At 40.5% G+C, this 12500-nt stretch overlaps 1 protein-coding gene across 3 annotated transcripts in view; it reads left to right on the plus strand.

Moving 5' to 3' along the window:
- The first annotated feature begins 1342 nt into the window (after window positions 1-1342).
- Window positions 1343-12500, plus strand: part of satb2 (SATB homeobox 2) — a 53984-nt gene continuing 42826 nt past the window's right edge. For all 3 annotated transcript variants that reach the window (XM_080412302.1, XM_080412304.1, XM_080412305.1), the window contains exon 1: window positions 1343-2120. The gene's annotated coding sequence lies outside the window, so the exon portion shown is untranslated. The remainder of the gene's footprint in view (window positions 2121-12500) is intronic.

The following is a 12500-nucleotide window of genomic DNA, read 5'->3' on the forward strand; positions in this document are numbered from 1 at the left end:
ATATATATATATATATATATATATATATATATAAAAACATTTTAACTCAAATCTTTGCTTCTGGGGGGTCCCTGCAACAAAATATTTTGAGATGGGGGGCCGTGGCCAAAAACATATCATTGGGGGTCATTGACATGAAAAGGTTTGAGAACCACTTTTTTTCAGGATTTAAAAGACATTTGTAGAAATCGGCCTCAGGCCTGATAACACCCGCATTTGAGATAGGCTAAGGGCAATAAACCATATCAGACCAGAAGAAAATGCAACATATAGCTATGAAGTCGGCCAAACAAAATATTTAGGTGTGGGCATGCAGTTCAACGTGCATTTGCAGTGAGCAGACATCAACACAGGCCTTTCTTCAATGCCATTTGACCTCGGATTCCTCTTATCTATTAAACCCCACGCAGTGACATCTGTCTATAAAGTTGCAGGTTTATCATTAACTGTATCACCCAACAGTGAACTGCTGTTGTATTGACACAGGGCATCTATTAAAAGTGTGTGTGTGTGTGTGTGTGTGTGTGTGTGTGTGTGTGTGTGTGTGTGTGTGTGTGTGTGTGTGTGTGTGTGTGTGTGTGTGTGTGTGTGTGTGTGTGTGTGTGTGTGTGTGTGTGTGTGTGTGTGTGTGTGAGAGAGAGAGAGAGAGAGAGAGAGTGTATCATCTATATTATTAGGCTACTTATTAACATGTATCAGTGGCATGGACTTCAACTTGGACGTATTATCTGTATAGGATGATACTGGCATATCTGGGGCGTATTAATTAGTATATGGAGAAAGAACAGAGAGATATGTTCTTGGCTATAAAGCAATCAAATAGAAATAAGAATATAGTGTTGATCGCCACGACCTGCTGTGTGAATATTTTTACATTGTTTGCCTATTTCTTATATTATTTGACAATTTGGCTAATGTTTGACCCGTTTTTATAGTATAGTTTGTTGATTACCTTTGATGCCGTCATGGTCTTTTTTCATTACTTTCATTAAGTCCTAAAACGGTCACTTCACTGTCATCTGGGGGACCCCCCCCCCAATCATGTGGGGGGGGGGACCCCTCTGGGGGTCCCAACCCACAGGTTGAGAACCACTGGCCCATATAACCTTAGCGAGATAGAGCCCACAAAATGCTTGCCAAAGGTCAAATTGGTTTTGACGCCCCCGTACCCCCTCCCTCCCTCCAGCGCGCGCGGTTCCTCTCTCTCTCTCTCTCTCTCTCTCTCTCTCTCTCTCTCTCTCTCTCTCTCTCTCTCTCTCTCTCTCTCTCTCCTCCCCTCTCTCTCTCCTCCTCGCCTCCCTCCGCCCTCAACCCGCTGCCTGGCTGTCAGTCAGCGCGCCCGTTGGCACGAGAAAGATTGAAAGTGACACACTCCGCTTGTCGTACCCGTTTTCACCGATCATTACGCCGTTATCGATAAACATCTGTTTATTGATGTTTTTGGTCGCAGCTTTGTTTCGGGGTCCATCATCCACCAAGTTGTTTTTTACGCGAGCATTTCCTGATCGTTTATTCTACTGCGTTGCGCGCTTTCTTTCTTCTACTTGCGTTGTTTGATGAAGCCATGAGTTCAGAGGAGGACAGTTCGGTGCCATAGATTCATAATCGTGCTTTAGAGAAGGAAAGGACGAAACGAGTGAGTCGGTGCGACAGCAAATATTCCAGTTTTTACACGCATCAAGTTAAAGGCTTCCATTGTGCTCATGTCCAGCGAGGGTCCCCGCGACGACACCACAGCCAAGTCAAACCACTGGGTTTGAGAAACTCTCTCTCTCTCTCTCTCTCTCTCTCTCTCTCTCTCTCTCTCTCTCTCTCTCTCTCTCTCTCTCTCTCTCTCTCTCTCTCTCTCTCGCTCCCCATCTCTCACTCACCATTACTTTTCCTCAGACGATAAGCCACGGCGCATTCTCCGTCCATCTCGGTGTCCGATCGTCTCCGTTCTTTCTCGCACGCCGATCCGCTCCGCTCGGTTCTCCACGGAGAAGTGTGTGTGCGTGGACTGATCAGGTCCCCCCTGACCGCGGTCCATCCACGAACCCCATTCAGCTCAGCCCTGGATTCGATACTTTTGATCAATGGACAGAGCCTCGGCCAGCAGCGATACCGACACGCCATAAACAGTGAGTACAACAAGAGAACATTGCCAGCCAGTGCACTCCACACTCACTCACTCACCCGCCATCAATTTGAAGAAATTCTCGACGTAGTCTCTTATATTTATGATAGCATGCTTGTCTGTAAGTGGTGCAACCCTGCTACTCAGTGCCCTCGCAATGTGAAATGTGGGAGAAAACCAGAGCATCTGGAACGTGACAATCAATAGTCTATTGCCCTAATAACTTGGGTCAGTTAATAATTACAAATTAAGAGGTAAAGATTGCTAACAATATAGCCTAATAATGATAATAACAATGATCACCTGCTCATAGAGTCCCCTTTCCAAGTTGCAATCCAATAGGCTCAATTATTATTATTATTATTATTATTAATTACTAATAATACTACTAATAATAATAATAATAAAAACAACAACAACAATAATAATAATAATAATAATATTAATAATATTAATAATATTAATAATATAATTCCAATGGGATTATTATTAATATTTTGAATATTTTATTTCGAATTTCAGAATTGTGTTCACAAAACACTTATTAGTATTATTATCAAACACTTATTAGTATTATTATCATCATTATCTTAATATTGATTATTATGATGATTATTATTATGATTATTATGATTATATTTTTTATTATTATTATTATTATTATTATTATTACTAGTAGGAGTAGTAGTAGTAGTAGTAGTATCAGTATTAGTAGAACAAGTCTTAACAATATTCTTAAAACTAACGCTACTTTTAACAGTTACAACAAAGTTTAACAATGTTTTTACAATTATGGTATAGTGATTATAATATTTAATATTGTTTTCCTTTTTTTGTACTCTAGTTATAGCTATTGTGATTGCATCTTTGCAGTGGGTTGTTAATTAGCCTTTGTAGGCCTAGTTTTATAGCTTTTTGTTTTGTTTTTAGTTATACTAAAACTGCATTCTGTTTACGAATATCTGCACTTAAACCTCAGCAATGAAACAGTTATAATGCAGAACTTTGATTGTAATAGCAGCTGCTACCACAGAATGTTGAGGTGTAAGGCCTATATTATGTTTTAGTGATGTATATGTTACAAAATAGGTCTATCTATGCTCCTTCAAAGTACCAGGTTTTATACCCCCTCCCCAACAACAACAACAGCAAAGAAACAAAGAAACAAATAAAAAACACCCACATAATTTCTTCTAAATTAGGATCATTATTAATATTATTATTAGATAAATAATTATGTATATGGTGTGTGTGTGTGTGTGTGTGTGTGTGTGTGTGTGTGTGTGTGTGTGTGTGTGTGTGTGTGTGTGTGTGTGTGTGTGTGTGAGATCTGGACAGAATTCAATTAATATAACAGTTCAAAGGAAATAAATGATTTTCTTAAAAAATAAACAAGCGTGTGTCACTAAATTACGAAAATGCTGTCCACTGTTTAACTTTTTAATTTATTTCTGAACCATTGCTCCAAAAGGTGTTGAAGGAGTTACTAATTAACATTTTCATTTTCTTAAGTGAGAAGTATGAAGAAACACGTCAAGCAAGCAGGGAACATAATCATAAATAAAAAGTATTTAGGGAGCATGAGGGTTATTAAGTGCAAGTGTAACATTAAATGTTACGCAAAAGTTAGGCTTCTTTGTAGGCTACGACGAGCATGCAAGGTAACACAAACTCTGAAATGATCAATATAGCTTTCTTGATCTTTTATAGCAGCATGATAATGTGTTGAAATAGTTGGCCGATAAGAACACAAATAAAGTGCAAGATGCCATTCAATGGAATTCAAAATTTACTTGAGTAAAAGTACAAAAGTATTGGTATCAAAATGTACTTAAAGTACCAAAAGTAGAAAGTACTCATTATGCAGAATGTCCCATTTCACAAGTTTTCAAATGTATACAAATCTTTTGAAAATAGCAGATGTACAAGCTCACAATGCAGCATCAAGACGCATTGTGAGCTTGTAGATCGGCTATTTTTAAATGTCCAAAATGCATAAAGGGCTGAAGTGGGTAATGTAGGCTATGTTTTGTAATAATAATCAAAATCTACAAAGTAGTAACTCAAGTTTTCAAATAATTGTAGTGGAGTAAAAAGTACAATATTTGCCTCTGAGATGTAGAAGTAAAAGTAATTAAAATTGGAAATACTCCAGTAAAGTAAAAAATACCTCAAAATTGTGCTCAAGTATAGTGCTTGAGTAAATGTAGGCCTACAATTAGTTAGTTACTTTACACCACTGCAATGGCAGCCATTGCATGGCACAAATTAGTTAAAAGTCAACGTAAATGCTAAAGCACAGGTCTCAGGCGGAATACTTTTTGGAGTACAAATGCCCACTTTCTGTAATCAGTACACGAACTGAAGCCAAATGCGTCTGGCTAAATGAGAAACAGTCGCTCCTCGACGATCATGTCAAAAGCAATAGTTTGTGCTCCGCTAAACAGTAAAAGCAATCCTTACCGGAGATTACATTATCGAGTATAGGCCTAAATAGTAAATTGAAGAGATGGAACTTTGTTCAGCTCTTATATTAAACACGGTAACACGAATATGGGACAGATAGTTTTGCACAAACAACATGATGACAACAACATCAGAGGAGACTTGTAAACTATAGGTCTACCATGGACAATAATAGCATAGTCTCCATAGGCCTGTTTAGCACGTCACCGTCGACCATTTTCTCCTGTGCATTTGTCTCTCTGTCTTTGAATAGCAGGGGTCAAAATGTGTCCGTACATGGACATATGTGTCCGTGGTAAGACTTGGCTTTGTCAGTGGCACATTTTAGATTTTTAGTTTTTTACATAACATCATAATATTCTTATTTTGATCATAAGACCCAATTACTGAATGTCAGTCTCCAGGTTTTCCTCAGAATATTTATGACACTGATTTACTATGACACACTATGGCACATTAGGAGTCCACTAGGACAGTGGTTCACTAACTTTTTATTTTCAAGGACCCCCCTAACTCTGAGAGTGCACAAATGGAACCAACTGTACCATTTGTGCACTCTCAGAGTTACAGACCTGTAAAGGTATGGCTATAGTTCTGTGTGTTTTTGGTAATATTCCACTCATTTGTGTGTCCATGGAGGGAAAAAAATGTAGACAAAAATGTCCACCACAAGCCAGCATGGCGATGACCCCTGTTGAATAGGCCTACACACTGACCCCCCCAAAAAAGCTTCAGAAAAATCTCCGTGTCAAGCCCGATGAAAAATGAATTCGTTTCAGTCCATGTGATGAGTGAAGCTTTTTCATTAACGCCAGATATCTCTGTTTAAACTTAAAGTTTGCTTAGATGTTGAGAGTTGGCACAGCCGCGCGCACTTTGCAGGATCTGAAGGGATTGACTGACCTGTAACGCTTTTTAAAGTGCGTATCAAAACAGAGGGGAAGAAGCTATACGTTTTCACCATGATTTCCCCCTATCGTTTTCTCCCGTTTACTTTGGTTTCACCGACTGGAGCTTTAGCTTTAATGTGCAGTGTGCCACTGGTGACTGTTTCTGCTTTAATGCACAAACAAGACGCATAGCCTATTACAATGGTTGAACTTGTCCATGTTTAGGTAACTTTATGGAGAGTGGTATACACACCAGTGGTTCTCAACCTTTTCAGGCCGTGACCCCCCAAAATAATCATATTTGAGCTGGGGACCGCCCACCCCGACAAGCACTTGGAATTGTAGGAGTTCAGGCATTACATTAAGTTTGACTCAGATAAATATAGAGAAAATATCCGATCTACAAGCTCACAACGCCTGGCAACATGAGGCATTGTAAGCTTGTAGATTGGCTATTTTTTGTTTGCCTCTTCCTTATATTATTGGACAATTTGGCCAATGTTTTTATAATATAGTTTGTTGATTACGTTTGATGCAGTATTGATCTTTTTTTATTTTAATTTTGTTTATTTTTTTTGGTATAAAACATTACAATTTATAGACCTTAAATTGTCACTTCACTGTCATCTGTGGGGACCCCCCTGGGAGTCCTGACCCACAGGTTGAGAACCACTGGTCTAACGATGTTGTTCATCATGTGACAAATAAAACACAACTCTCCTTTGACATTTTGAACCGATTCCCGTGGATATAGGCTTATTGCCTCATACACATTGATAAAACAATGCCATCCATTTAGAAAATGAGGAACATATCAACTGCCCCCTTGACGTGTCCAAAACAGGTATCCACCAGTATGTCCAATCCAATGCCTGTCGTCTTTTATTTTTTATTTTTTTTATTTTTTTGGTCCTCTGTCTCTTCATCCCTTTCCTGTGTGAACCCAGTTATCGGTTCACACATAATATCAAGGGTGTGTCTGTGCTATTAAAGTGAAGATTAGATAGTGGGGAAGGTCTGTGGGGAGAAAGAAGGCTCACTAATGATACTCCTTCTCTATCTGGGCTTGGGAGCCATCCTTCCCCACGCTCTTCATTAAAGATAGGCTAAATCTATCATCACTCGCGATCTGCGGCTTACAATTCATGTCGCTGATGGATTCACATCATTTAAAAGGCCCGATCTATCGGAAGACTAAATATTTAAGTAGTGGACATGAGACCTGTTTCTATTTTTCCACCATGTTTCTTTATAGGGTCACTTCAACCTCTTTTTTTCTTTCCCCCCACAGTTATTCATTTTCTGGCGAGGATGGTGTACGTTGTGGTGGATGGGTTTGGCATCTGTGTGCGTGCGTGTGTGTGTGTGTGTGTGTGTGTGTGTGTGTGTGTGTGTGTGTGTGTGTGTGTGTGTGTGTGTGTGTGTGTGTGTGTGTGTGTGTGTGTGTGTGCGTGCGTGCGTGCGTGCGTGCGTGCGTGCGTGTGTGTGTGTGTGTGTGTGTGTGGTAGATGTGGAATGTAACAGGGCAGTTGCAGTAAAGTTTTCTTTTACGTAGCGGCCATGTTCATAGAACACAGCACAAAACTCTGTGGCTACTAATCTCTAAATCTCTTCAAAATAGTGCGCTTCTAGCACTATTTTGGGACTGGGTTTCTTTTTCTTTTTTTTTTAGGGAGGGGGGGGGGGATCTGCTTATTTACGCGCGTGTGTGTGTGTGTGTGCGTCTCTTTGTTGCACATATACGCGCGCGTGCGTGCACGTGTGTTTGTCCCAGTCAAGGCCTTTATTTGTCTCTCATGTGTGTGACTGCATCGTGAGTCAGTGTGTGGTCCATGGAAGTGTCAGAGCAGAGAAGCTGTGTAGCGTGCTTGCTGTGGTTGGTGCGGCGGAGTGTGTGTGTGACTGTGTGTGTGTGTGTGTGTGTGTGTGTGTGTGTGTGTGTGTGTGTGTGTGTGTGTGTGTGTGTGTGTGTGTTGCGCGCGCGCACGCGCATGCGAGTGCATCCATCCCCTCGCCTCACCGGAGGGCAGTGGTGGAAAAAGTACTCAAATTCTTTACTTAAGTAAAAGTACCAATACTGCAATATAAAAATACTCCGTTACAAGTAAATGTCCACAATTAAAAATGTACTTGAGTAAAAGTACAAAAGTATTGGCATCAAAATATACTTAAAGTACCTAAAGTAAAAGTACTAAATATTTGAAAATAGCCGATCTACAAGCTCACAACGCGTCGCGCTGCGACGCGTTGTGAGCTTGTAGATCTGCTATTTTCAAATAGCCTTTGTATAAAATAGGGCTAAAGTGGTAAATGTATGTTTCATTATATCATAGTTTATATCTGAAAAGTAACTAGTAACTAAAGTTTTCAAGTAAATGTAGTGGAGTAAAAGTACAATATTTGCCTCTGAGATGTAGTGGAGTAGAAGTAAAAGTATTGGAAATTGGAAATACTCAAGTAAAGTACAAATACCTCAAAATTGTACTTAAGTACAGTACTTGAGTAAATGTACTTAGTTACTTTCCACCACTGCCGGAGGGGTGAGGCCATAAAGCCCGTGCTGTTAACTCTTTATCCTGTATTATCAAATGAGATGTTTACGAGAGTGCATGCGCTGCTAAACATGTTCACCAGAAGGAGCTCCGTCTCGCCCCCTCACGTCAGTGATTTTCCTCCCTTTAACTCCGAGAGTGTAGCCTACTAGCCTTCTAATGATGGACCCGTCAGGCCAAGGGCCGATTTGGTTCTATTTGTACACTGTCTGTCAAACGGTAACCGGACGACTCGCCCCCAAACACGCTCGCCCCCATTTCATTCGCGGACCGCGGTTCTTGTATTCTTGTTTTTGTTTTACTGAGGTTAGAAATAAGTTTATGTTTTGGCACCGTTTTACTGAGGTTATGTTTAGGAATAAGGTTAGGTTTTAGGCATAGTTTACTGAGGTTACGTGTAGGAATAATAAGGTTAGGTTAGGCATAGTTTTCTGAGGTTACGTTTAGGACCCGTTCCGAGGTCGCCGGAATTGCGGGGCGACTGTGTTTTGGGGCGAGTGTTTTGGTATTCTGTCAGAGTCGCATAAGCATAATAAAAATAAAAATAAAACGAGAATTGTGATTTCCAACAATAAAAAAAGAGTTCTACCCTTTAACACTCAGGATTTTACTGTGTGTGTGTGTGTGTGTGTGTGTGTGTGTGTGTGTGTGTGTGTGTGTGTGTGTGTGTGTGTGTGTGTGTGGCTGGTGCAGCCCGGGCCATGGGCGCACTCTGTGTGGAGCACAACATTTGCGCAATATTAGCGTGCATGTGTGCTTGCCATAAAGGTCTCTCGCCCCCTCGCTCCAGCTTACCCGCTTCACCACATCACAGCACTCTCCCAGTAACACATCTGATGGCCATAAACAATACATTCCACAATAATGTAATCTTCCTTTGGAGCAATCATTTTACTCATAAACAGTCACATAAAAAAAGTTTAATTTTGCCCTCCATTTTGTTTTCAGACCTTTTTAATTCTGTGAGCCATAAATTCTAGAGCGAGGCCTCCTCTTTTGAACGTGTGTGCATTTATATGTGGAGGTGTCCTGTAGGCTTTAATGAATCTGTGAGTAGCCTAATGTTCTACCATATGGAGGAGTGCCCACATGTGCTGTAGCCTGTTGGCCATTCAAGTTCATTTTTTGTGACTATTTATGATGATGATGATTCAGCACTTAATTATTAGCAATGCGGCCTACATCCCACTTTTGCTGCACACCTGTGCTAGTGTTGTGTGTCTATATGGGCTGTGTGGGTTTGTATATGGGTTTGTGTGTGTGTGTGTGTGTGTGTGTGTGTGTGTGTGTGTGTGTGTGTGTGTGTGTGTGTGTGTGTGTGTGTGTGTGTGTGTGTGTGTGTGGGTGGTGTGTGTGTGTTTCTGTCTGTCTGTCTGTCTGTCTGTCTGTCTGTCTGTCTGTCTGTCTGTCTGTCTGTCTGTCTGTCTGTCTGTCTGTCTGTCTGTCTGTCTGTCTGTCTGTCTGTCTGTCTGTCTGTCTGTCTGTCTGTCTGTCTGTCTGTCTGTCTGTACGTTGTGGTGGATGGGTTTGTGTGTGTGTGTGTGTGTGTGTGTGTGTGTGTGTGTGTGTGTGTGTGTGTGTGTGTGTGTGTGTGTGTGTGTGTGTGTGTGTGTGTGTGTGTGTGTGTGTGTGTGCGTGCGTGTGCGTGTGTCCGACCGACCGACCCGTACGTAGTCAGTCTGTACGTGTATGCGACAGCAGGGCTTTTAATATCCCCCTCTCTCTCCCTCCATGTTTTTATCTGAATAGAGCCGAGCATTAGTCAATAGAACCATGATAGCCCTGCTATAAAAGTGGATCTTCAGTTGGTAGACCAGCCTATCTGTCTGTGGACATTTTCCTATACTGTATGTGACGCCTCATTCTCACTATCAGTGTTAATAATGACCTCACAGGCCCTCTCTCTCTCTCTCTCTCTCTCTCTCTCTCTCTCTCTCTCTCTCTCTCTCTCTCTCTCTCTCTCTGTGTCTCTCACTCTCTCTCTCTCTCTCCCTCTCTCTCTCTCTCTCTCTCTCTCTCTCTCTCTCTCTCTCTCTCTCTCTCTCTCTCTCTCTATCTCTCTGGGCCTGGTTTTGCATGCTTAAGAGCACAACCATGTATTAGTAGTGTCATATCACAACGGTAAAGGTTATGCCGAGGTAGCCATTATGTTGAGAAGCAGCAGTGCAGACAACACTATATGTAAGTTTTTCCCTATTTTCAACCCCTTTTTTGGGGGGTAACATTCATTGGTTTAGTCCTCCCCTCTGGTTTATTGTATTGTATTTATTGTTTTTATAGTTTATAGATTTCTTAGACAGTTTATATGTAGTTTATATTGAGTACAGTTATTCAAGTCAAAGTCAAAGAAACAAACAAAGTGTATGTACTTTTTCCATCCTCACTCCTAACTTTCTGAAATGGTCTCTGTCCTATTTCAAACATCTCTGTGTTAATAAAGTGTGTAGACTGTTGACTGTGTTGTAGAGTGTGTGTGGATGGGGGAGACTAATACGCCATCTCCACGGTGCACAGGTTTCCTCTGTATTGCTCCTTACAGTAATCACTTTACAACAATGGTCAATGAATCTTTTTTATTTGTCAGCCTACATTACACTTAAAGGGCAATTTTGCCTATATTTAATGTGAATCCTATATGATTCCATTGTGAGAAGGATTCATGAAAATCTGCCACAACACTTCCCAAATACTTTCTGTGCGTCAAGAGCTTGCTGTCTCATGTGCTGGAAAATCATTGCCAGCCTACGTAAATCTCATCGAAACATGTCGTTTTACGTAGGCTGGCGTCGATTTTACAGCCCTGACAGAGTGAGCTCTTGACACACAGAGTTATGTTTTCTGTTTGTAACTGTGTTTTTAATTATGCTGCTGCCTGTCTTGGCCAGGACTCCCTTAAAAAGTAGATTTTCATCTCAAACGTGGCTATCCTGGTTGAATAAATGTAAAATAAATAAGAATGTGTTGGGAAGTGATGTGTCTAGTGCATAATCAATCTGAAAGTTGGATGCAACTTCAGTGCATGAAGAAATGTTTTTAACCCCCAGACTCCAGTTGGAAAAGGGTAGAAACAGAACAGATAAAAAAAATAACAAATAGACAGAATGAATGAGAGTGAGCAGATAAGGAGGAAAAGGGGAGAAAACAGAATCTGCTGGTGACGGGGAATAAGAAAAATGGAAATTGGGGAAAACAGTGTTCATAGTGAAGTTCCAATCCCTCTGTCGTAGCCCTTACTTTGCACTCTTTACAGCAGTCATTATACCGTATGTCTTTGAAACGGATGGGAGTACCAATCAGTGTTTGTCAGCTGTCTGATTTGTAGAGTTTAGACTGGCTTTGAATTACATGTTAGCCTCTGTTTGTGTGTGTTTACGTCTTTGAGCTCGACATATTGTTTATAGGTGTGTTTGCTGTTGTGTTTGTACTCTTCTATTTTTCTGGGTGTGTCTGCATTTTCCTCTGCAATCTTGTATTTGGCCCCTGCTACGTATTTGTTATGTCTAGAACGTGTAATGATGTGGAATATGATAGTAGCTTATCTTTAAATCTTGATGATATCGTACTATCAAAGAAAATGTTGGCTTAGAAAAACTGAAGGGCACATATATTAGTGTTTTTCTGTGACCTTTAGCCACAGCAGAAATAAGGGATTTTGAAGATGTAATAATACAGGATGTGATAGCAGCTTATCCTTAACTCTGGATGATGGTGGTATCGTGATAATATCAAAGGTATCAAGGATGAAAAAAGTTGCAGTCTTAGCACAGTATTTTAGTATTTCACTGATAAGTGTGGCAGTTGCTTCAGAGAAGCAATACAGTATGTTGAGAAATATGTCCCGACCCTTGGTGTTATCAAAAAAGACATTAAATTGGTAACTGTTCTTATCGTCTCTCTATTAACTGGCTCTACTATCTTCAGCCTTATCAAGGATTATTGCAGATGGACGTGGGCTGCTATGTAGGATGTACAAAGACACTCAACAGAGTAATTAAACACTGCATTATCTGCATCGCTTTCATGCATTACTCCATCAGAACCATTGATAAATTATGTATGGTCATGAGAAGCTATCACGTCTTTGCCTACACTTGCCTAAAGTGTGTCTTTAGGGCACAAGTTATCACCGAACACACCCATAATAATTGTATAAAATGGATTAGCATTTATCAGTGTGTGACCATGGTGATTTATGTTCAAAGCAATTGTGATACCTGAACAAGTATAGGCCCACACCCTGTCTATTAGAGAATACACTATGATCGGCACTCTTTTAACGGGTTTACCCCACAATCTAGAGAAAGACAGAAAGAAAAAAAGAATTAAAAAGACAAAGGAATGAAGAAAGAAAGAAAGAAAGAAAGAAAGAAAGAAAGAAAGAAAGAAAGGAGAACTAACCAATAAATGAATCAGTCCGTGGTCTGTGAGTGCTTTGCTGGATATTGGATACTACTGGATATGTGACCAGACAGACAG

The sequence above is a fragment of the Gymnoscopelus braueri genome (assembly GCF_963280865.1).
Source record: "Gymnoscopelus braueri genome assembly, chromosome: 18".
Taxonomy (NCBI): Eukaryota; Metazoa; Chordata; class Actinopteri; order Myctophiformes; family Myctophidae; genus Gymnoscopelus; species Gymnoscopelus braueri.